Source organism: Heterocephalus glaber, unplaced genomic scaffold (assembly GCF_053883595.1).
Source record: "Heterocephalus glaber isolate CG9 unplaced genomic scaffold, H.glaber_assembly_v1.0 deba00001454, whole genome shotgun sequence".
Classification (NCBI taxonomy): domain Eukaryota; kingdom Metazoa; phylum Chordata; class Mammalia; order Rodentia; family Bathyergidae; genus Heterocephalus; species Heterocephalus glaber.
Window position 1 is genome coordinate 11,715,269 of NW_028258303.1, and position 24,826 is coordinate 11,740,094.

The window sequence follows — 24,826 nt, forward strand, 5'->3', positions numbered from 1 at the left end:
ACCCTTAGATACACTGCTAGTCTATACTAGGTGCATATCAAATGCTTAAATTGATAACTTTAATAAAATATTGTAATTAGAATTTTGCAAAGGAAATTAAGTCATTTTTTACTCATAAATATTATCTCCTTATGAAGAACTAGTTTAACATGGTTTCTACCATGGAATTAGACCATATCATAACCTTGCCACATACTATCTGTGACACCTACCAGTCTTGATCTGTTAACACATTATCCATAAAAGGAGGCAAATAATATTATCCACCTGCCTTCCAACAACATTGTGAAAATTGAAGTGAGATTATCTTCAAAGAATGTGGAAAAGACATAGTAAGTGTTTTGTAAAGTTGTTTTCTCAGGACAGAATAATAAATACCAATCATAAAGAGCAAAAAGATTTAAGTTTAAGCCTTGATTATTCTTTTAATATTTAGTCCATGTAACTCAAAATGGAGTATATTTATAGATTACTTGCTGTGGTTGTTAATAATCTAGACTTCCTGTACCCACCCCAGAGATTCGGATTCATTGTTTGGAAAGACTGTCCAAGAATCTGCATTTTTACTAAGTCTTTTAGTGGATTCTAGACTGTCAATGCACCATCCATAAGAAGCCCTTATCTTTTAAATAAAAGCATTAAAGGTAGCATCAACTAAAATATGAAATGAGATAACATGTGTAAGAGAAGATGAAACTGAGCTGGAATCAAATGGTCTAAATCAGGAATAAACTATTTTATCAGGAAGTGCAAGGTTCAGATGTGTAATGGTTGGTTGTTTTCTCTCCTTTAACATAGGCTGTCTAGGCAGGGATAGACAGTGATCTCCATTCATCAGCCTTGGTATTCTATCTTCAAGATGTTTGACAGCCTTACCTTATTGGCTGCAGGAAAACTAATATTCCACAGTCCTGCACAGAAGGCTGTAGAGCACTTTGCTTCAGCAGGTATGGTTGAGTTCTGTATGCAGTAGGTCCCTCATGCAAAGAATCCTGGAAGAGATCAGAGGAGGTCAGCAGGAGTGCTGTTTGATCTTGTGAAGACGGACCTTGGGTTCTACTACTCTAAAACATCTTTGGTCAGTTTAGTATCAGCACTTTTCTTCATTATGAAGCACTCATTTGTTGTTTATGTTCCATTTCCTGTCCTATTTGAGTATGCATGCACTTGTGTGTCTGTCTGAATTCGTCTGCTGGGCCTATGTTTGTGTTGCTTCCCAGGTGTGGTAACATTTTCTTGAGTGTTTAGTAACTGATACGTTGGACACACAGTGGTTATGTCTCTTGAACATACCTGTCTCTCTGTTTTTCTTTTTGAGTTATTAAGAATTGAAGAAAGAACCTTCATATTGAGCTACATCTCTAAATCTTTTTAAAAATTTTTTTGTGACAGTGGTTCTCACTAAGCCACTAATTTGCCCAGCCTAGGCAACTTATAAATAAACTTCCATAATCTGTTTGTAATGTGCCAACATTTTTGAACTGTATCTTTCTATTTCAGATTGAATTAGGTAATTTTGTTTTTAATGGTGCATGCCCTCTGGTTCATTTTTGAGATACCTTGATGTGACTATAGATGCTTCCCCATGACCCTATAAACATTTTAAATATTTATGAGTCATCTTTCTTAGAAGTTGAGGTCAGAGTTCAGATGTATTGTGCTGGTCATGCTCTATGCAGAGTGCTGTTGTGAGGATTTTTTGTGTATATGGAGTTATGATTGCATGACAAATAAAAACTTCAACCTCTGAATTTGGTAGGTGGAGAAGCCAGCATTGCTTCCGTGTATACTGCTGTTCCAGTGTTTCCTAGGGGAACTTGGGGTAAAATGCATGCTGGCACTTGTACTTTTTCTTAGACCTAGATTTAGATAAGTGAGGGGAGAAGAGAGGAAAAAGATGAGGGAGACATTTTGAGATACTATTTTGCCAACATCACCTCACCTACCCTTTAATATTAATCCTTTTCATTTCCAAGGACATCAGCTTTGTCTTCTTGAGCTGCCTTCTTTCTTCCATAGGTTACAACTATGAGCCCTACATCAACCCTGCAGACTTTCCTGGATGTCGTTAGTGGAGTCTTCACTGCTGTGAAGTTAGACAGGAAGACAACCTTGAATGTATGTGAGTCTGTGAAATTCACAGAATTTTACCTAAGTGGAGTGGCAGAGATTTAGCAATATGAAAGCTCATCTGAAAAAGGATTTGTGAATTGTGAATGCACTGTACCTTATATATATATTTATTTATTTATTTATGATGCTAACGATTGAATACAGGGTCTGTGGAAGCTAGATAAGCCTTCTATCACTGAGCTCCACCCGCACCCTTTTATAATTTTTATTTTGAGTCTGGGCCCAGGCTGGCCTGCAACTTGCAGTGCTCTTGCCTCAGCCTCCCTAGTTACCAGGATGTCAGGTGTGTGCCGCAATACCTAGATTAAAGTAGTGTTCTGATAATTCGCAAATATACTATTATCGATGATCGGTGTTGATATTTTTATGTAATTTACAAATAAGCATTTATAAACTACTGTCAGTTCTAAGAGGAATTTCCATAAAAATAAATATGATCATTATTTTTATGCAAACAGGTATTTGAACCACTTAGCTATATCACCAACCCTTTTTATTTATTTATCTGTTTTTCTTAAATACAAGGTGTTAGTAAGTTGCCCAGCCTGTGGTCAAACTTGAGATCCTCCTGCCTCAGCTTCTAAGAATACTCATTCCTGTATTATTTTTAAAACAAAAAAACTTGGCACCTTAGGCTTTGCAAATAGTAAAATGCAAGAACTTGAGTTTCATATTATCAGTTATACAGGGAAGGTGTTATATAAGGAGTCACAGTAAAATATATTCAGTCATTTCTTGTCTGTAATACTGTTTCCCTTCTTTGTCCACTTTTATTACAAAGGTGAGACAATTGACGAGTTTCCCATGAGAGATGAGTCAGTCATAGAGAACTTAACTGAGTTCTATGCCAGCTCCTCCTTCTCCAGAGATACAAAAACTGAACTAGATCAACTCTCAGATGGTCAGAAGAAGAGGAGCTTAGCTTTCAAGGAGTTCACCTGTGCCACCTCATTTTATCACCAACTCAGATGGATTACATGGCATTCATTTAAAAACTTTGTGGGTGATCTCCAGACCTGTATAACTCAGGTAACCTGGAAGATTCTTTTCTTCTTGAAGTGTAAAACTGCATAGTGGCTTCTTGAAGTATAAAACTTTGTAGTGGCAGAGGCTGAGGTGTCAGTTCAAGACACAACTCTTAGTCATGTGGACTTCATTGTCATTTCACAAGGACTTCTCCAGGTGTCTGCATTGTTGTGCTCCCCTGTGTGGCATTCATGAGTGCAGCACCTGAACTGCACCCTGATCTGGCAGTGCCTGGCGGGACACTGGGAGGAACTTTCGCTTTTTCAGTCATCTCCTCTGTTTTCCCTCAAACAGCGCAACACTTCAGTTTCCTTTAGTGGGTGACCTAGTAAAGTATACTTTACCTTCTCCAAGGAACAATGGCCAGTCCATTTAAAGTGCTTAGTTCAGTGGTAATATTTGAATATATACATATTCATATATATACATATATTGTAATCAATATATTGAAGTATAATTCAATAATTATATATTGTATATTATTTACTACTCAGATGTACATAAAAATATATGCAAAAAATTTTACTTCTAATTGAAATTCTATTTTCTTTTTGAAAAGATCGTTATCACAATTATAGAGGGACTGCTTACAGGTAGCTTTTTCTTCTGGTTCAAAAATGATTTGCTGCAATCCAGAATAGGTAAGTAATTTTCTCTGTTGATTTTGAGAAAATACTGTTATTTTATTTAAGCTTGTACATACTTGTTAAGAATTAGAATTTAAGAAAAATACAGTATGTCACTGCATTATTATGATGAGAGGAGAAACTTGATGGAAACTGAATGAAAGAGTTTGGTTTTTTTAAAAACATGTATGTATACAGCATTAAACTATTGACAAAAATTTCCATTTTAACTATTTTTAAATGTATAGTTCAGTAGCTTCAAGTATGTTCACATGGTACACCACCATCCAACTCCATCCAACTCCAGAAGTGCTTTTCATCTTCTCAAAAGGAATGTCCGTATGTGTCAAAAAGTAATTCCCCATACCAACCTCTTTCAATTTCTTTCTTTTTTTTTTTTTTTGGTACTGGGGACCGAACTCGGGTCTTTGTGCTTGCACAGCAGGCGGTGAAACCACTGAGCTAAATCCCTGGCCCCAATTTCTTAATACAGTTCTCCTTTCTGTCTCTGAATATGACTATTCCAGGAACATCATATACATGGAGCCACAGATATTTGGGGTGTGTGTGTGTGTGTGTGTGTGTGTGTGTATGTGTATGTGTCTGTGTGTGTCTATGTGTCTGTGTGTCAGTGTGTGCCAGTCCCTAAGCATAATGTCTTCAAGGTTTATGAAAGTTTTAACTTGTCTTTGAATTTTATTCCTTTTTAAGACTTGAGTAATAATCCATCATGTTAGGCAGAAATTAGCCATTAGGAGGCTTGGAGACAGGTGGCTTGGGGCTACATGAAAATCAAAGAAGACAGGATGTTGTTTTTCTTTTGCTTTCTGAATCACTAACTGTAGATAAAATCCACACAACCTTGTGGTTCACACTTTAGGTGAAGCGAATACAGACATTCCTATTTTAACAACCAAGTTCTGCTCCTGTGACTAAGTCATTAAGTGAATTCATGCTGAATCAGGAATTGTATATAGTATATACATTACAATATTCAAAACAAAGAAATGGTCAAAGGAAACTCCAATTTGATGACTTTGCTTTTATTTGTATAACTCTTACATGCAGTACTGTAATGTATAACAACATAAAACCATAGTACTGTATTAAACAGTGCAATCAACAAAAATTACAGTATGGTATAAACAAGGTGTGTGCTGTATGGAAAGAGACATTGAGGCTTCAAAAAGATGTATAGAAATGTACAAAAAAAGACATCCAAGCTAACATTTTAGTCGTTGAATCCTTCAAAGTCCTCATAAATGTCATCACTGGAATTATGATCGGACGTAGAAGGCCTGAGCAAGGGAGATGATGAACTAGAAATAGAAGAACTAGTCCTGGTGCTCTGTGTAGGTTTTGAGAAGAAACCTGTTAATAAAGAAGTAGAAGAAACCACCATAAGGCTGCACTGCTTCTCATATTCCTGCATCAGTAAGTCCAAATGCAGGTCATAAGTCTGAACAGTGGGTTATAAGTGAACAGCATGCCTTGGTTGTAAGTCCAAACAGTTATTAAACAGGTAGGTCCTTCAAAGAGGAATGTCTGTCTAATATCCTGTGAGCATGCTGATAAGGTCCAGGTCATGTAAAAGGTCCAGGGCATGGATGAAGACTTGGAAAAACATTAAGGTCTCAAAACATAAAACATCCACCTAGGAAGTAAGCAAGAACCTAGAAGGTCAGCATGGCCTATTTTGCTTATAAGTAGACTTTGAGCTCAGATAAAGGAAAGAATTGAATATCTCAATTCTAGGTCATGGAGTGGGTTTGAACTAGTGTCTCTTTCTACTCTGCCTTCTTGATCTCTCTCCCTCTCCATTTGCCCCAGAACAGTTCCATCTTCTTTCTTTTTTCTTTTTCTTTTCTTTTCTTCCTCCTCCTCTTCTTCCTCCTCCTCCTCTTCCTCCTCTCTCTCTCTCTCTCTTTTTTTCTTACCAATTGAAAGTTACATCATTTCTGGAAAAAGTCCTGTGAGTAGAAAACTAACCTAAAGGTGTTTAAGAAACTGGAGCTTTTCATTTCTGCTGCATCTTGACAGGACGTGGGTGTTCTATATGGTGATAGTCTCCCATTGTTTCAGCTGCTTGTCTGCAATAGAGCTCTTTCTGGAGGAGAAGCAGCTCTTTGTGTGAGAAAGCTCTGTTCAGGAAAGAGGATATTGGGCAATCTGGTTTTATTTAGAATATGGCTAAGAATGTCATCCTGGGGGTTACCACTGCGTTTTATTTTTCTTTCTTTATTGGATTGGTTTACAGTTATAAATTGTAAATTTTTATCATTTACAAGAGATGCCAAATGTTTATGGGGATTATCAACATTTATTGAGAAATAGTCTCTGTGGACAGGGGAGAAAATCAAAAGTATGTTGGGCCTGCTACCAAAGTAAAAGTGTTTCAAGTTTATGGTATGGTCAGCAAATCGCAGTGCTGCAGGGAAAGCAGTGATAAAGAAGCTGAACAGTCTTTGGTTAAGGTTGAAGGGCTTGGAAAAGATTGAACAGTGGGTCTATCAGCAATTTGGAATTGGAAGGTAAAGATGACAAAAAATGTGACCAAATTAATCCCTAGGTAATTGCCGGAGTGGAAAGAGCCAAAGGGTAGCTTTATAGTAAAGGGAAGAATGGTTTTTGTTCCTTGTGTATCATCAGAGAGGGATGGAATGAATATCCTCATGGAGGAGTATAGAATTATTGGAGAAAGATGTCAGGATGAGGAAAGATTAGGATTTGGTAGCTGATATGACTGTGTAGGTTGGAGGTGTAATAATTAGAAGAAGAAATATTTTACTTTTTAGCATGGGAGTAGTAGAAGTCAAAACAATTTAGTAATCTAAAGCTACCTTGGGAGGCTTGGAGAATAATACTGTCACCTTCTTCATAATCAGAAGTGAGGCAAGAAGAGCCCTCATGGCCACTGAGATTAGTGTTTGCAGTGCTGTTCTTCATAGAGAGGCAGCACTTGAGGAGAAACACAGCCTCTGAGGAGAGGGAAGAGACACAGACTCTGCACATGGAGGTGGTCTTGGGTCTTCTATGGACAGCACCCAGAAGAGATCTGTAATGAAAGAGGGTCACAGTGAGAGCCTCCTGTGGCTGATACCCAGGGGTTCTGGCATCTGAGAGCATCGAGAGTTGGAGGGAGCATGGAGGATGTGGGAAACTCTCATGTTAATGCCACATGTGGCAGGAGAACTCTAGTGAAAGTCTCTTATCTACTAGCTTATGCCTTATAAACTTAACAGGAATGTAAAATATATATTTTTTTCTTCTGTAGGCATGAGTAAATGAGTAGATACTACAGAGTATCATCTTATTTCCTTAGAAAACTTATCTGATTTAGTACCAAAGAGGTTGTTGCAAACTTTTATATTTACTTGCATACTGTACTTCATAGTAGGTAAGTAACAAGACAGAGAGGCTGTGTCTTTAGTCTTGGATGTCAAGTGAAGCCAGTTACCCTTTGTTATTATACTTATGGTTCTCAAAACTACATACCAAATCATGAGCTAGGGAAGCATGTGGAGACTGTAAAATATCTATTCATTGTGGACGTTATTTTCAAGATTTTTTTCAATTGAAATTTTAGAACTACTTATACAATTATATTTCATTGAGGCACATTTACAGTGTGTCATATACAAATGTGAAAAAAATTCATAAAATTATTTAGACTATCATAGAAGAGTTCAGATATTTATCGCATAACTATTTGATTTTTTTCTGTATCCCTCAACATGCAGGTTAAATAAAAATAAAGTAGAGATAGGTAGTTAATAAGTGTAATATCTCTGTCTATACATCTATCTATTTATATAGTATATATAGATATTTTATAATTATAGAGATGCCCTCCTTTTTGAAGATATTAAAACTACCCTGAGATCATGTTATTCTGATCTTAGTTTCATCACTGATGCAGTTATAGCAAATAATAAGTACTGTGGAAATGTCTGTTTAAGTGAAAGTGTCATTAGTGAATTTCCTGTGAGAAAAGACAATGGAATTCTGATCAGTTGGGTTATCTATAACTCTCCATTTTGGGAACTTAGAAATTTCATAAGTACATGCATTAGATCACAGGTGCTGTATGGTAGAGTGCCTTTGTAGTAAATGTAAAAAGAAAACTCTGTGATAACTTTCTGCATTTACATGGACATGACAATGAAAACTAGTCACCTAGCATACCTGGTTAGTGGATTTCTTTTTTCATTTTGATATTAGTTTCTCAGAATGTTGTAATATTATTTGAACAATAAACCATCACAAATACCTAGCATTGTAGGCAGCAGGACTAATCCCTTCTTTTCTTTCTAAGGATTGAAACCAGCAGTGGAGGCTTTCTTCATTATGATGTTTACCCTTTTGATGGTATCTTCTTCAGCAGATTCTGTGGCATTGGCCATGGCAGTAGGTCAGAGTGTGCTGCCGTCCATAGTAATATTTCTCCTCAGCAATTACTTTTAGTTTATGCTGGTGAGTAAAAACTACGCATCTCTGGGAGGGAAATGTTTCCATTGTTTCTTCCTGCACATTCGCCATCCTGTAAATCTTCCTTTGAGGATTTTGTTCATGATAATCTGATGCTTAGGAAGCCATTTGTTGAAATGGAGTATATTAGGGAAGGTAACAGCTATCTTCGATGCTTGTATACTGCCTTTTTTCTTGCTGTTTTAATGTAGTTACTGTAATTTAGTTATCACATCTTTACCGATGAGCTTTTAAAATGACAAGTCTTGTGACATATGCAATCTACATAAACTAGAAACAAAATAAACAGAAGAATTATGATTGGCAGATTCCTTTGCAAAAATGCCTGGTTATCGGCTTGCCTTTTATGAACTGAAGTCTAAACCTTAACACGGCAATAGAACTAAAATGTGAAAAAAAGGCAACAAGATGTCTCAAAATATAGATAGCTCTGGAAAAACTAATCCCATAGTAGGAAGTAGGTGAAATTCCAGACAAAGAATTTTAAAAACTAATAATTGAGATGGATCGGGGTGGCAGAGTGTAATTGGCAGCAAAATTCAGCCTCTCTATGATCCAGAATCCAGACTCTGGAAAATAACCACTTGGGGAAGAAGAAAAGGGAATTAGAAAAATAGATCACAAAGAATTGGGAAGGAATGATTAGAAAAATTAAATGCTATAGAGGAGTTTGAGAAATGGACCACAGCACTGGGAAGGAAACAAAACAGTATACTCTCTCCCCAGCTCCCAGATCATGGCTTGTGAGGAAGGGAGTCTGGCTCTGTAGCAGTAAAGTGAGTACTGGGAGCTGTAGGGAAACAGCAGTGAAAGACGGGTGGTGACTTTGGCTCCAGTGGATATCTGTGATTGTTGAGTTCTGCAGGTGCAGCATGGGATTTTACTCTGTGGGTACTCCCTCCATACAGCAGGCAAAATCTGGATGGGTATCCTAGCACAGGCACACACTGCTGTATTGCTGGGGAATGCTTGATCAAGTGCCATTCTGGGAAAGGATTGATTATTTGAATCTGGGACTTAGAACAACGGAGGGATAGCTTCACTTCAGGGTTACCTTCTTACAGTGACTAGATGAGAGACAGCCAGATGAGACAGCACTGGACAGGAAGTAGGCTGGAAAGAGACCTCCTGAGGAGTTTGTGTTTGGACCAGGAAGGATATGAGCCCCCTCCACCATCACCACCACCACTAAGTTGGGAGGCTAGGGATGGCTTGAGTTGCACCAGATCTAAAAGTGCCAGCATTGTGTACTTGAGTCCTAGCGCTACTGCCAGCATCCAGCATGACTCTGGGGTTTGATTGCCTTATTTGTTTAACAGAGTGAGGGAGGACACATCTCACCTTGGATTTTGCCATAGCCTGGAGTTATCAGAGGGGCTTCTGGAATGGAGGAGGGGGGCACCTCACAAACTGGTAAAAATGATGAATTGCTGAACTCCAAAACTGCAGATCCAGAAAGAAAACCACTCATTCATACAAAAGTACAGATATGAACTTTTTTATTTCCTCTCTCTTCTTCACTGGTTTATTAGGTTCTGGGGAATTTTCCTTTGTCTTTGTTCCTTATTGTTTTCCTTCTTTCTTTGTTTTTTCTCTTTCCTTTCTTTTTTTTTCATTAATTTTTTTCTGATCTTATCCTCCATATTATTTCTTTTTCCTTCTCCTTCCCTTCTCCTTTTTTGCTTTTATCTTCTATTCCTCATTTTTTGGTTACCTTTAATTCTGTATCCTTCTACTTCTCAATAGGATCCTTTGTCTCACTACTGTCTTATCTTTCTCATCTCCTTTTGTTTAATTTTTCAAAGTTTTCCTTTCCCATCCATATCCCCCTACATCTTTAATAGTATAAGCATTAAATTTTATTAATGTTTAGATAATTAACTGTATATTATACCTATTGAATTCCTTTCTATCATTAGTGGAGATATATTTGCATTTAGTGCATATTTGTTGTATATCAATATCTGGGTTGTTACAGAGTTTGTACTATAACTGTGGATTTATTTTCTGTGGTTAAGGGTAGTACATTATTGGTTCTTATGGCAGGCATATCAATATCCAATTTGTCTTAGATGATATTACCGTTGTTGATTTACTTGATATTGCCAGGGTCACATAGTTGTTGTTATTAATGGGTTTTCTCTGTATGCCAACAATTCAGTTACCTTTGTAACGTTAACAGTACACAATCCAGTCTCAGAAAATGGGTGTTGGGCCACTTGCACTATATTATCTCCATCCAGATTTACAGAGGAGGACAGATTTTGAGACAGAGGCAAAGGACTATAGTTAGCCACACCCAGAGTGAATCACTGAAAAGCAGACTTAAGAGATCTCCATATTAGCAATGAAGTCTTTCTACTATAAGTGCCTGCAAACCTAAGCATTAAACAAAACAAGGCAATCAAAAAAATAACAGATACATTAGGAGACAAAGCAACAAACTGCCTCCCAAAATTCCCAGTTACCCCAAAGCTGATCCTGGAGGTATCAAGGGGGAGGAAAGCAAGAGCCACAGACTCTAAATTATTTGGAAGGATAATAGGAAATTTAAAAACAGATCAGTGAGGTGCTCAGCAAGATCACAGAGGATATAACTAAACTAATAGTGCAAGTATTAAATGAAATGATAAAGGAAACAAGACACTGGTAAAAAATTATCTAAGCTAAACAGAATGATACAAGACCTTAATGAACAGTTTAACACAGAATTACAGTCCATGAAAAGGTTCCAAACAGAATTATGGGAGATTAGAAATTATATCAAAAGTATGGGCAACAGAGGTGACCAATGAGAAAATAAAAATATCACAGTTAGAAGACAGGAATGCTTTCAAAGACCAATTACTTGAGATGCCTTAAAACAGTGGTGATGAACCTATGGAACACATGCCACAGTGGGCTGTTTGCATCACTGAAAGCTCTAATATGTTCAACATCACTTCCTTAAAACAAGAAAACAAAAAATGGATCCACCAACTGCTATAAAGAAGATCAATCTGATACAGACTAAGATTAATTGGAATAAGTGAAAAATCAAAAGATAATACAAATGGCCTAAAAAACTTGTTTATAGAAATAAAACTTCTCAATTATATGGAAAGAATTAAACAGATAAATGAAGCATATAGAACCCTAAGTAGTCATAAACAAAAGAGAACATGTCTATATGACATTATAAACAATATCAGAAGTCCAACATGGGACAGAATCTTAAAATATGTTAGCAAAAAGCAACAGTCACTTATAAAGGTATACCCATTAGAATTACAGCAGACTCCTCAACACAAATCTTAAAGGCCAGGAGATCTTGGAGTAAAGTGTTTCAAACCCTAAAAGATAAGTATTTCCAAATTAGACTTATATGTCCTGCAAAACTTTTCTTCAAAATCCATGGGACAGTAAGGTATTTCCTTGACAAAGAGCACATCATGAAATTCACCACCAAGGCAGCACTTCAAAAATCTCCAGAGTATTCTAGAAAGAGAAAATGAAACCAACAGTGCCCCCAAAAATCTAATAAACAAGTATGCCAGGCAGGGTGAGCTGTGAAACAGAAAGGAGAAATAAAGGAAATCACCAAAAAGAAAATAAAACAATGACAGGGATAAGTCATTACCTTTCAGTCAGAACTCTCAATGTGAATGGTCTCAGTTCCAGAATGAAAAGTCACAGATTGGCAGAATGGATGAAGAAACAAAATTCAGTTATATGCTATGTAAAAGAAACACATTTAATTCAAAAAGAAATTCACAGATTAAAAACCAAGGGATGGGAAAATATTCCATGCAAGAACTCAGGAAAAAGCAGAACTAGCTATGCTAATTTCAGAGAAAGTAGATTTTAAGTCAAAATTGATCAGAAGAGACAAAGACAGACACTACATATTGGTTAATGAAACAATGCAACAGGAAAAGATAATAATTATAAACATGTGCACCAAACCTTGGTGTACATTACTGGACATAAAAATATCAGATAACCACAACACAGTTATACTGGAGAACCTCAATACTCCACTGTCACAAATAGACAGATCAACTGGACAGAAAATCAACAAAGAAATACCAGTCTTGAACTAAACCATCAAACAAATGGAGTTGATAGATATCTACATACTATTGCACCCAACGACCACAAAATAAGAATTCTTCTCAGCAGCATGTGGGACTTTCTTTAAAACAGACCACATGCTAGCTTGTAAAGCAAGCTAAAGTAAATGCAAAAGAATTGCAAGTACCCCATACATATTATCAAATAATACTGCAATGAAACTATAAATCACTTGCAAAAGAAACCACAGTAATTAAACAAATGCATGGAAACTAAACAATACTCTGAAATAATCAATAGGTCACAGGAGAAATCAAGGAAGAAATTAGTTCATATAATCAACAGACAGTGCCAGAACAATATACAGAATGTATAGGATACAATGAAAGCAGTCCTAAAAGGGAAGTTTATACCTGAGAATGCCATTATTTGAAAAACATAGGAAGTCCTAATAAATAGCTAAATGTTGTACCACAAGGCCTGAGAAAGCTGAGAACAATCTGAATCCCAAAGTAATACAAGGATGGGAATTATAAATATCAGAGCAGAAATTCATGAAATTAAGACTATCAAAAATGATACAATCAATGAATTAAAGAGCTGGTTCTCTGAAAGAATAAACAAAAGAGATAAACTCCTAGCTAATCTTATCCCTCCTCCCCCCGCAAAAAAAGTAAAGACCCAAATCAATGCAATTAGAAAAGAAAAATGTGAAATTACAACAAACAGTGCTGATATCTAGAAGATTATTAGTAGTTGCAGCTACCTTGTGAACTTTGATGAAAATGGAGAATTAAATAGAAATGGATAGATTCCTGCATAAATATGAACTACTAAAACTAAACAAAAAAGATATAAAAATCTTGAGTAATCCAGTATTAGGCAATAAAATTGAAGAAGTAATAAGAAAACTACTCACCAAAAAAGCCCAGGTCCAGATGGATTCATTGTTAAATTCTTCAAGACTTTAGAGAAGATCTAATGCCAATACTCCTCAAACTGTTTAATGAAATCTAAAAGGAAGCAGTATTCAAAAGGCATTCTTGGAAGCTAGCATTACCCTGATTCCAAAACCAGACAAGGACCCAATCAAAAAAAGAGAACTATAGGCCAGTCTCTTTAATGAACATAGGCACAACAATCCACAACAAGATATTGGCAAATAGAGTGCAACAAATTATCAGAAAGATCATATGTTCATGACCAAGTAGGATTCATCCTAGGGCTGTGAAATTAGCTCAACAAAAGCAATTCAGTAATGGAATACATCATATAAACAAAAGCAAGGTCAAAATCCAGATTTTGTATCTCAATTGACAGAGAAAAAGGCTTTGACAAAATCCAACATCCATTCATTATTAAAACCTGAAAGAAAATAGTAATAGAAGAACCTTATCTCAACTGGGTAAAAGCCATTTATGACCAACCTACTGCCAACATTACATTAAATGGGGAAAAACTGAATAATAATCAGGAGCAAAACACAGATGTCCACTATCACCACTCCTGTCCAATATAGTAATTGAAACGTTATCCAGAGCACACAGTCAAGAAATCGAAGAAGGTGGAGTGGTGAATACCAGCAATACAGTTTCTCCAAGGCAAAGTGCCCAGAGTCTGGAAAACAACAACCTGGAGAGGAAACTGAGTGAGTGAAGGGCACATGGAACCACAAGGGAATGGACAGAGAAGAAAATAGGATTCCTTATTGTAGAAGAAATAGTTCACTGCTGCAGACAGAGCACACAGTACAGTGTAGCCACACTGCAGAGGGTAGGCAGTGAGAACAGTTTTGCTGTATGGTGGAAAACGGAGACTGGACTTGGATCAAAAGAACTTTATGTAATTGGAGACAGCAGTGAGAACACAAGGTACCGCTTCCCAAGTGGCCCTTCCCAGTGTCAATTGGTGAGTAAAAGGGAATGGAGTCCCTAGTCAGGTGGAGCAGAGTGGATGCAGTCACGATCTTCTTTCAAAAAGCTTGGGGCTTGCACTCCAAATAGTTCCACAGCTACTTCAGGGCCAACACTCCTGAATGGAAGAGGGAAGAGCTCCCTCACAGAGGACTGCAGGCAGCTGGACAGCAGATTTAAGAGAAATGCTGCTGAGAAGTGGGGGCTGGAACTACCCAGATTAGTCCTAGCCACTAAGGACTAGAGGCATCTCTCTGCTCTGCGATCAGAGGCACAGGGTGGACAAGTGCTTTGGCCTGGGGTGGGAAGGGAACAGACACTCCTGCCCTGAGCAAGCAACCTTAGCCAGCCAAGGGACAAGGGTGCCCCCCGCCCCCGACAACCAGTGTATGAAATTAATCAGCAGCCTGGAACTGAGAAAGCCACAGGGTCCATGTTCAACAAAGCTAGAATAGACACAGGTAAAAAAGTAGAGAGGCTCAGGAAAGTGATGGAAACCAACACAGAAAGAAATGGAATCCATAAAACAGATTTAAACATATCCGGGAGGTTAAAAATTCCATAGAAAGTATTCGCAAGCATTTGAACCAAGGTAAGGATACAATTTCAGACCTAGAAGACAAAACTGTGGTTACCAACCATGAAAAGAAAAATTTCTTAAAAATCAAGAGACCATGAAAAATCAACCCAACAAATGGGAAGATGAAGCAAAGAAAAATAATATAAGGTGAACTAGAGTCAATGAGAATGCAGAAATATTGCAAACGCCATGCAAAAGCTGTTCAAAGAAATAATGGCAGAAAACTTCCCAAACTTGAAAAAAGAATTTGGCATTCAAATAAATGAGACATATAGAACTCCATATAGCCATAACCAAAATAAATCCTAGCCAAGGCAAATAATACTCAAGATTATAGAAATTCAGTTCAAGAACAGAATACCAAAAGCTGTTAGAGAAAAGAAACAAATCACCTGTAAAGGAAATCCCATCAGAATCACAGCAGACTTCTCAACACAAACCCTAAAGGCAAGGAAATCCTGGAGTGAAGTATTTCAAGCCCTAAAAGAAAACAAGCCCCAGCCCAGATTAATATACACTGCAAAACTATCTTTCAAAATAAGCGTAGAAATAAAATATTTCCATGGCAAAGAACAACTGAAGAAATTCACAGCCAACAAACCAGCTCTACAAAATGTTCTAAGCGGCATTTTAGAAATCTCTTTCTTTTTTTAATCTTTTTTTTAATGAAAATCACAATTCCAAGAACACCATAGAAGGAAGCCACCAGGCAGGGCAAACAATTAAACAGCGGGGAAAGACAAGGAACCTACAGCAGAAAAACAATATGACAAGGATAACCCAATACATGTCAGCTATAACCATCAGTGTAAGTTGTCTCAATTCACCAAGCAAATAAACAGACTAGCAGAATGGATCAAAAAACAAGATCCAACAATATGCTGCATACTAGAAACACATTTAACCCAAAAAGAAATTCATAGATTGAAAGTCAAAGGATGGAAAACAATGTTCTGTGTGACAGGAACACAGAAAAAAGCAGGGATAACTATTCTATCTGCAGACAGTGTGAACTTCAAGCCAAGACTGATCAAAAGAGACAAAGAAGGTCACCACATACTTGTTAAAGGAATACTTCGAGAAGATAACAAATATAAATTTATATACACCAAATATTGGTGCACTCAATTATATAAAACAAATATTAACGTATATGAAAAATCTAATAAGCACTAACACAATTGTAACAGGGGACCATAATACCCCACTATTACAAATACATAGAACAGCTAGACAAAAAAATATCAGAACTGAACCCGATTTGTGAACAAATGGACTCAGTGGATGTCTACAGACTGTTCCACCCCAAAACTTTCAGCATACACTTTCTCATCAGCTGCATATGGGATGTTCTCCAAAATAGACCACATACTAGCCCTTAGGAAAATGCAAAGGAATTAAAATTATCCAATGCATATTATCTGACTAATGCAATGAAATTAGAAGTAATGGCAAAAGAAACCACAAAACCCCCATAAACACATGAAAATTAAATAACACACAGATGAAATTAAACAGTGTCTATAATTAAATGATAATACTGGTACAACATACTGCAACTTATGGGATGCTATGAAAGCAGCCCTAAGAGAGAAATTTATAACAGTGAATTTTCACCTCAGGAAAACAGAACAAGCCCAAATAAATAACCTAATGTTGTACCTCAAGTTTCTAGAAAAAGAAGAACAAGTCATGCCCAAAGCTCATATGACAGAGGAAATTATAAGGATCAGAGCAGAAATTAATGCAATTGAGACTAAGAAAACAATACAAAGAATCAATGAAATGAAGAATTGGTTCTTTGAAAGATTAAATAAAATTGATAAACCCTTAGGCAACCTTATCAAAAAAAGGAAAGAAAAAACTCAAATTCAAGCAATTAGAAATGAAAACAATGAAATCACAACAGATCCTATAGAAATTCAGATCATCCATACCTACTTTGGGAACCTATACGCTAATAAGATTGAAAACACAGAAGAAATGGACAGATTCCTAGATACATATGACTTACCAAAGCTGTAACAAGATATTAAAATTCTGAATAACCCTATATCAGTTACTGAAAATGAAAATGTAAATAAAAACTTACCAACAAAGAAAAGTCCAGGTCTTGATGGTTTCACTGCTGAATTCTACACAAAATTTAGAGAAGAGCTAATGCTGCTACTTCTCAAACTCTTTAATGAAATAGAAAGAGAAGAAATACTCCCCAAATCATTCCTGGAAGTAAGTTATTACTCTGATTCCAAACCCAGAGAAGGACCCAATCAAAAAGAGAACTAAAGGCCAATCTCCCTGAGAAAAATAGATGCAAAAATCCTAAATAAAATAACTGAAAAAGAGAATGCTGCAAATTTTCAAAATGATTATACACAATGATCAAGTAGGATTCATCCCAGGGATGCAAGGATGGGTCAATATGCACAAATCAATAAATGTAATACACCATATCAACAGAACCAAAGACAGAAATCAAATAATCATCTCAACAAATGCAGAGAAAACATTTGACAAAGTCCACCCATTCATAATAAAAACTCTACAGCAAATTAGAATGGATGGTCTTTATCTCAATCTGATAAAAACCATCTCAGACAAACCAGCAGCCAACATAATAATAAATGGACAAAAACTGAAAGCTTTCATTCTAAAATCAGAAAGAAGATAAGGATGTCAATTGTCACCACACATTTAATATAGTTTTGGAAACATTAGCCAGAGCAGTTAGACAAGAGAAAGAAATAATATGTGATTTTTCTACACAATATTACTCAGCCATAAAGAAGGCTAAACTTGAGACATTTATAGCTAAATGGTTGCACTTTGAAGCTATAGTCTTAAGTGAAATAAATTGGACACACATGTAAACATTGCATTGTTTCTCTGGTATGAATATTGCATTGTCTCTCAGAAACTGAAAGTGTAAATTGGGACCAAAATGTATAATACACAATGTGAAATAAGTAATTCTTTAAAAGGAAGGGGGAACTAGAGAGGGGGAAGGGAGAAAGGAAGGAAGGAAAAAGAAAAATGGGGCTTTTCTAAATAGGGAGGGGAAGAGAGGTTGAAGGGAGGGGGAGGAGAATGAAAAAATTAGAGGAATCAAGATATATCATGTACATAACTTTTAAATTTCAATATCCAGTTCTTCATTTATAGCAAGTATACACAGACCTGAATTTTTATATATACTTTGTGTTTTCTAATCCTGCTAAATTCAAATACAAGTTCTAGGGGCTCCTAGAGATTTCTTAGTATTTTCTCTGTAGATGATCATTTCATCTACATATAAAGATTTTGCTTCTGCCATGCCAATCCTATCCTAGTTGTGTCATTTTATTGCCAGACTATTTTGGTGGGGACTAGGTTTCAAAGTTTAATGGACAGATAAAGAGTAAGCATATCTGCCCTTGTTCCCTACCTTAAGGAGAAAGCATTGTATCTTCTCCATTCATACAAGGCGATCTCAGTGGAAGTATGGAGTACATGTCTTTAATTTGTTGAGAAGTTTCTGTTCTACTTCTAGTCTCCCGATAGCTTTTACCATGAACAGCTGTAGAATTTAGTCCAATACTTTTTCTCCAACTAGTGACAGGATCATATGGCTTTTTCCTTTCCTCTGTTAAAACGATGACTTTTGGGGGCGGATCTTCCAATGCTGAACCAACACTGCCATCCCTATAATAAAACCACTTTCTACATACTGCCAGATCTGACTTCTAATAGTTTGTTTTGTTAAATTTCTATCTATGTTCATACTTTTTTCTTCTATTATCTTTATCCAGTTTTAGGATTAGCACAATGTTGAGTTCCTAAAATGAGGGGAGATGTGTTCCTTCTTTTTTCTGCTTTAATTGTTTGATATAATTTATCAGTTAAAATGTTTATGAGCCTGCTGTTGTCATATAGGTAGGTTTTCAAGCTAGGAATGTACTTTCTTTAATAGGTGCTATTCAAATTTTATATTTCCTCCAGAGTTAGTTTCATTAATTTGTCTTCTAAATTACTTCTTAGAAGTTGTCAAATTTATTTCAAAAAAGATTTTTGTAATATGCTTTCTATATCCTTTTATATTCTGTAAAATCTGTGGTAATGTCTCCTAGATCTTAATATTGTAATTTTAAAAATGTATAACTGATATTGTGTAACAGGAAGAAAAGGTCTAAAAGAGCAGGGGAATTGGGAGGGGAGGGGAAGGAAAAAAGGGAAAGGAAATAATATTAGAAGAGGAAAAAAATGGAAACAAGGTCTTTGCAAATAGAGAAGAGTGGAGGGGGTGAAAGGAGGGCAAGGAAAGGGGAAAAAATAAGAACCAAGAGACTCACGTAATGGTACAAGATCCTCATGATGAATGTAACTGTATTTTATACCTAAAATGTACCAATAAAGTTAATGGGGAAAAAAAAGATATATCATGTACAGGTACAAATTCCCTATGATGAATGCGATCATTATGTATATCTAAAATGTACCAATAAAATTCAAATTAAAAAATTATACTCCCACAATTTGGAGAATCTGGAAGAAATGAGTATATTTCTAGACAAATATGAGCTACTCAAATTGAGCTAGGAAGAGAGACAAACTCTAAGCATATCAATAACAAGCAAGGAGCTTGAAGTAGTAATTAAAACAGTTTCATTTAGGAAAAGCATAGGGCCAGATGGATTTATGGCTGAATAATACCAGACCTTTAGAAATGATCAAGCACTAATGCTCCCCTAATTATTCCAAGTAATAGAAAGGGAGTATTTTTCTCCCAAATTCCTTCTATGATAATAGCATTGCCCTAATACTAAAAAGCATATTGACTCAAAAAAATGGAAAACTACAGATTAATATCCTTGATAAACATAAATGCAAAAATCCTCAATTAGATCCTCACTGACAGAATTCAGCAGCACGTTAAATAAATCATATGTCATGATCAAGTGGTCTCTCAATAAATAAAAATGTTTTCATTGATTTATTTCATGCTGGTATGGATTGTTCTGTAAAGATGCATTTAGACAGCTTTAAAAAAAGTCATAAAATATATTTACCCAGAGATACAGTGTTATATAGTAAATGTTTGGTTATCTGAAGACTGAATATATGCACACTCACTGGCAGCATTGTTATTATTTTACATATCCCAGTGGGGCTAACCAAAAATATTGGCGTTGTTATCATTTCCGTTAACTCATACAGGATACTGTGAGTTACACTGCATCCCATTAAGGGCACAACAACTAAAGGTTCTGATCCCTAGGAAATTGTAGATCACTGGGCCAGACAAGCAGCTGGTGTACTGGCCATGAATGATGGAACTCTAGAAAGGATATTAGAGGGAAGAAGTACAAAATAGTAATCAAAAACTGAATACATAGAGTGTATAGTGGCTTTCACACTACAGAGGTTTGTTTTAATACAGATGTATGGCCCAAATAGCCGAAAACATTTATAACTTGTCCCTTTACAAGAAGAGTTTGTTGACCCCTGTTCTAGTTCATTTTACACATTTTTGTGGTCTCATACCACTCTCCATTTTTTTGGTATCATACTGTTACCAGTGAAGGTAAACTAAGTCATTGACTGCATGACTAATGTCCATTTAAGAGGAGAGGAGAGCACAGACACACACACATGGGGAGAATACAGCTATCTTTGAGCCAATGGCAAAAGACTCAGGACAAACAACCCTATGGACACCTTATTCTCAGATTTCCAGGCTCTGGTTGCCAGGACTTGAGTCCATGACAGTGGCAGCTAAAGAGATCCTGGATTTGGAGACAGTTTATTTGAGTCAGTGTGAGCAGTGCTTCATCTGGAATATTGGCCTCCACGTTCATGGTTTTATTTTTGAGATCTTGAACAGTTACTAACTCTCATGAGCTTGAATTTTGCTATCTAGAAAATGAGAATAACATGAATTTAAGGCCATTGTGAGAACCAACTAAGAAATGTATATGAAGATTTTCACACTGTAAAATGCAATAGAAGCATAATCATTACATCCCCTCCCCTGGCTTTTCAGGTCCCCATGGAGAAAGCTCTCTCAGAAAGTGGTCCATACTCTAAGTGAAATCAATTAGGAAAGACAAAGATTCTGCATCGAACAGAAAATCTGAAATGAGGACCAGAAAAGAGAGAAGAATATCAATTTAGGTAAAAGTCATACATATATACCATGTACAGACAATTCTCACTATTTAGCTCCTGTCTTAATCCCCAAATTTCCATTTTACATAAACTAAGTTAGAACAAAATATATGGAAACTGACAGCACATTACAGCTCCTCCAGGACCTAGAATCAATTCCTAGAAAAACTACTTAGCTAAGAAAAAGAGAAAATGAGCTCTTGGAATCAAGAGAGAATTGACAGGAAAGCTAAAACTCATGGAGAAACACAAGACAACACAGAGAAAATAATGAAAGTTTTGACCAATAACTGCAAATCCTAAGGGAAAAGTGTCTCTAAAAACACAAAGGAAGCCTAAAGAGGGCCAGTAACTCCAGTGATATAAACAACAGGCTGGCAGCACTAGTCCCAGGAAAAGCCCATGGATATTGTAAACAGCAAAGACATTGTGGGATTTTATTCTGAAAATGATTCCTTCCACAGGACAGGCAAGTTATGCAGAAGAAATCCTCTGCAGCATCCACTATATGTAGGAGTGATATAATCAAGAGCCATCATAAGGAGGGGTTTATTGTTTAATACTGAGCTACTCCAGGGATCAGAAATCACAGAAAAACTGTACTTCAGGGTATCTGAGGTCACCCTGCCACAGTACCTATGTCAGAAATGGCCATCAGGGGCAGTTGTAGACAAGTGAAGCCTACCCACAAACTCACTAGGAAGACTAAGCAGTAGCAGTCTCAGGCTATGGAGGACACAGTACCTCCACTCTGGTGACAAGCTACGCCAAGCTCTTGTTTCTGAGAAGGCTAGTCTGAAAGCACAGAGATGGAGTTCAGTAGACTGCTTGATTTCCCTTGCTGTCTACTTCCAGACAGATATCATTGGTCTGGTTGTTTTCCTGATCTGCCAATGTGATTGGAAATATGACTTAGCCTGGAAGTTTGCTATGTCCCTGGATATACAGAGAGAGAGGCATTCGGAGGAAGAGGGATACATCATGAATCCAGAGGCGACATAGCTCGTTGGACAAAGCAGTTGTTAGTGTGTACATAGGGCACCAACAAACGCTAAAAGGCTTTGGAGTGAACATAGCCCTGAGACAGAAAACACCCCATTGACTGACCGTATCACCAGGGAAGATGAGGCACGAATGAGCATTCACACAGCAAAATCTTGGTATGGAAACACAACAGCCCTCTGTTGTGGTCATTATCCCTTCCCCATGTCTTGTGGACTACAATACTACAGGCCTCATCCAAGTACCTGGACATGGAGGAGTTTAGGGACTGTTTTTTCTGGGGTTTTTTTTCTCTTCTTCTGTCTTCTTAAATTCTTTTTTCCTTTCTTTTACTTATTTTTTTCTATTATTTATCTAAATCATTTTACTTTTAAAAATTCTTTAATTGAATTTCTATTTCACTTTTTCTCTTCTTTTCCTTTAATTCTATTTCAAATTTTCCTTCTTCTGCTTTATGTCTTCCAACACTTGTCCATTTTTATTCTTATTACTGTTAACCTTTGTGAAATTTTAGCTGTTTAGTTTACTCTATGACATTTTTGCTGATTTCTGTTGTTTATGGTGGTATAATCATTGCTTTTTAGTAGATATTTACTGTATGTGGTGTCTGATTTGTCTTTGAGCCTATATTATTACTGATGATTCTCTTTCTGTTGTTAATAGTTCCATAGTTGTTGCTTTTAATTGGACTTTACAGTTTGTCAATATCCAGTTTGTCTTTGTGTTGTCAATGTTACTGCAGCTTAGTTTCTTGTTCTCTGAATGCTTCTGCAGATGAAGTCTTAAAAAGAAAGGCTGAAACCAAGACACTCTCAAATATAACTGGGAAAGATACCCATCCCAACAGCATTAATGCCAATATAAAAATACAAGAAATATGAAAAAACAAGGCAACATGACTCTCAAATTTCCATAATTCTTCACTAACTGAATGCAAAGATATTAAAATAGATGAAATGCCAAATAATTCAAAATACTGATCAATAGAATGATTAATAATTTCAAAGAAGTGCAAGTAAACCACTGAATGAATTCAGGAAAACAATATAGTCTATGTGGTTGCAATTTAGCAAAGAGATAAAAGATTCTGAAGAACTAAACTTTTCTTAGAAATGTAAAGCAGTAAAGTCAGGTAAAAACCTTCACAAAAACATAGGACCAACCAGAAGACAGAATATGAGATTTTGAATATAAGATAGAAAGCCTATCACATGCAGATATTAAGGGAGAAAACATGCCCAGAAATTATGAGTGAAACATCCAAGAACTGTGGGACACAATTATAGATCAAACTCTTTACTTGTGGTATAGAGGAGGGCACTGATGTCCAGATAAATACCCTAAAATCTATTTCATAAAATAATAACGAAATTGCCCACATTCTGGGAAATAAATAAACATCCAGGTAGAGGAGGAATTAAAACTTCAAAAAGGCACAGCCAGAAAAGAATTCCACAGTTATATAACACTTAAAAATGTGAAAAGTACAAAGCAAGAAAACAATTTTGAAAGTAGAAAAGGTGAAATACCTGGTCAAATATGAGGCAAGCCCATAACAATAACTTCAGATGTCTCTATAGAAAGCCGAAAGGCCTGGAAGGAATAGAATGATGTATATCAAGCATCAAAACAAAGTAACTGTCAAACAAGAATACTATATCCAGCAAAACTATCCTTCAAATTTTAAGGAGAAATAAAAACCTTCCAAAATAAGCATAAACTAAATAAATATGTGACCACTGTGGGGTCAAAGGAGTTTGAAGTGAACGTGAAAGAGGAAAGGACTCTTTTCAGGACTCCTGGAATGAATGGATTAAGTTTAGAACCAATCTGCAGGACAGATCTGCAGAATTAAAAGTGGGTTATTTTCAGAATATGTTTTCTTTGGCCGTTGTGTTCCCAAGGCCTCTGATAAGCTTGCCTAGATTAAATGGGCACATGACATGTAACAAACCATCCTGCTCCCTCCGGTCCCTTGGCCAAAACTCCTGCAGAAATGTTTTCTTCTCCTTCTTTGTTTTCATATCCTTGAGTTATAAATAAATAGCTACAAAGGTCTCAGGCTGCTGCTGTTTCTCTGAGGCTCACTTCTGAGCATAAAAAGCTACTCTGGGCTCTTGGACTGAAATAAGTATGGTCTCTGAGTAATCTTTTCATCCTGTATGCAGCCATGGTTGCATACTGCAATAGGCCACTAAGTCAAAATCACAAAAGATATATAAAGAAATTCTACACACAGAAGAAGAGTTTACAAACTATTGAGAACTTGGAATAAAAATAAACATTAGAGAAAGATAATGACAAATTGGTATATACATAGTAATAACTCTGAATGGAAATGATCCTAATTTTCCAATTAGGAGCCAGACTCACAGATTGGACTAAAACATAAGACCCAACTCTTTGCTGCTTTGGAAAAAAAAAACTTACTAGCAAAGATACACACAGACCAAAAACAAAAGGAAGGCAAAATATTCCACGCAGATGGAACGTGAAAGCATGCAGCAATTGATTACTCTTATCTGACAAAACTGAATTCAAGATATTAGTTGAGATGAAGAAGGTCACTGTATTTTGGTAAATGTAACAATAGAACAAGAAGATATAAAAATTGTAAATATTTACACACCAAGTGTGAGTCCACCAAACTTCATAAACACTAGTCAATATCAATGGACATACAGGCCCCAATACAATAATAGTGAGTGACTTCCATACTCCACTGTCACAAATAATCAACAGAGAAACATCAGAGTTAAGGTATTTTAATAGATGAAATGGATTTAAAAGATGTCTACAAAATAATCCTTCAAACAACTACACAATACACATTCTTATGAACTGCTCATAGAATATTACCC

General features: G+C 36.3%; 1 protein-coding gene and 1 pseudogene across 2 annotated transcripts in view; both read left to right on the plus strand.

Moving 5' to 3' along the window:
- LOC101699202 (broad substrate specificity ATP-binding cassette transporter ABCG2-like) overlaps positions 1–21,965 on the plus strand; it is a 66,254-nt pseudogene extending 44,289 nt beyond the window's left edge. Inside the window, exons 7-14 of the transcript XR_015452866.1 lie at positions 799–947; positions 2,020–2,122; positions 2,915–3,162; positions 3,719–3,800; positions 5,826–5,915; positions 7,060–7,182; positions 8,101–8,258; positions 21,819–21,965. The product of XR_015452866.1 is annotated as a broad substrate specificity ATP-binding cassette transporter ABCG2-like (transcript). The remainder of the gene's footprint in view (positions 1–798; positions 948–2,019; positions 2,123–2,914; positions 3,163–3,718; positions 3,801–5,825; positions 5,916–7,059; positions 7,183–8,100; positions 8,259–21,818) is intronic.
- LOC101721703 (broad substrate specificity ATP-binding cassette transporter ABCG2) overlaps positions 8,101–24,826 on the plus strand; it is an 83,808-nt gene continuing 67,082 nt past the window's right edge. The window contains exon 1 of the mRNA XM_087215841.1: positions 8,101–8,258. The gene's annotated coding sequence lies outside the window, so the exon portion shown is untranslated. The remainder of the gene's footprint in view (positions 8,259–24,826) is intronic.